Source organism: Penaeus monodon, chromosome 34 (assembly GCF_015228065.2).
Source record: "Penaeus monodon isolate SGIC_2016 chromosome 34, NSTDA_Pmon_1, whole genome shotgun sequence".
In the NCBI taxonomy this organism is placed as follows: Eukaryota; Metazoa; Arthropoda; class Malacostraca; order Decapoda; family Penaeidae; genus Penaeus; species Penaeus monodon.
In genome coordinates, this window is record NC_051419.1 from 34,925,022 (window position 1) to 34,925,949 (window position 928).

The following is a 928-nucleotide window of genomic DNA, read 5'->3' on the forward strand; positions in this document are numbered from 1 at the left end:
CATTTCATAGTACGACGTCCAGTCCAGTGGCACAACTTAATCTCCGAGATGGAAACCTTCCACTCACAAAATCAGCTTGTAAGCCTGGGCTCGTTTTGAGCCTCTGCTGGAAGGCGATACAAGACGTTTTATACACTAATATCTTACCATAAAAGTATACAGAAACTAGAGTCTCACTGTATTCACGCCGAAAATATGTAGAAAATAATGACATTGAATTAATAGATTAATAAGTTAAAAAAGGAGGCTCTCCTTGATGACTCTTTTGCGTGACAAACTTTTATGCATATAACATACACCAAATTCATATTATATTATTTATTCTGATGATTTGAGATTCGACTGCATCGCTAATTTCCTACCTACGCACTTTGTGTTTTTTTGTGTGTGTTGATTTGATGTTTTTTTCACAAAAAATTGGCATATCATGCTGAACAGATGTAGTAATAGCCGATGAAAGAGTCATCATTGTAAGTGAGTATTTGCATAATTGATAATACATGACGAGCACAAGTAACACTGAGTTACATTACTTGCGTTTACATTAGCAAGCAAGATGGGCGACCAGCGTTAAGTGCCTCAATTTGGATGAAGAAGTGGAGCGTGTGGAGGCCTCCTCACCTTGATGGCACCTAGAATAACTGCATTATAATCGTACCTGGAATGGCTGACCAGCGTGCCTAGCTACGCATCAATTAGCGCAAGGGCACGTGTCGCACCTGGCTGCCCAGCAGACATCAGAAAAAATAAAAAGGAAAAGTATGTAGTCTTCGTATAATTTGTATTTGTTGGCAATATTGATAGCTACATACTGTTCTTATCACGTTAGTTACTGCACTCACACGCTTTCATTGAATACATGAGAGGCTTAAATAAGTAGCTTTTCACGTAATGAGTCGTCGAGAGCCAACGCTTCAACCACGATGGA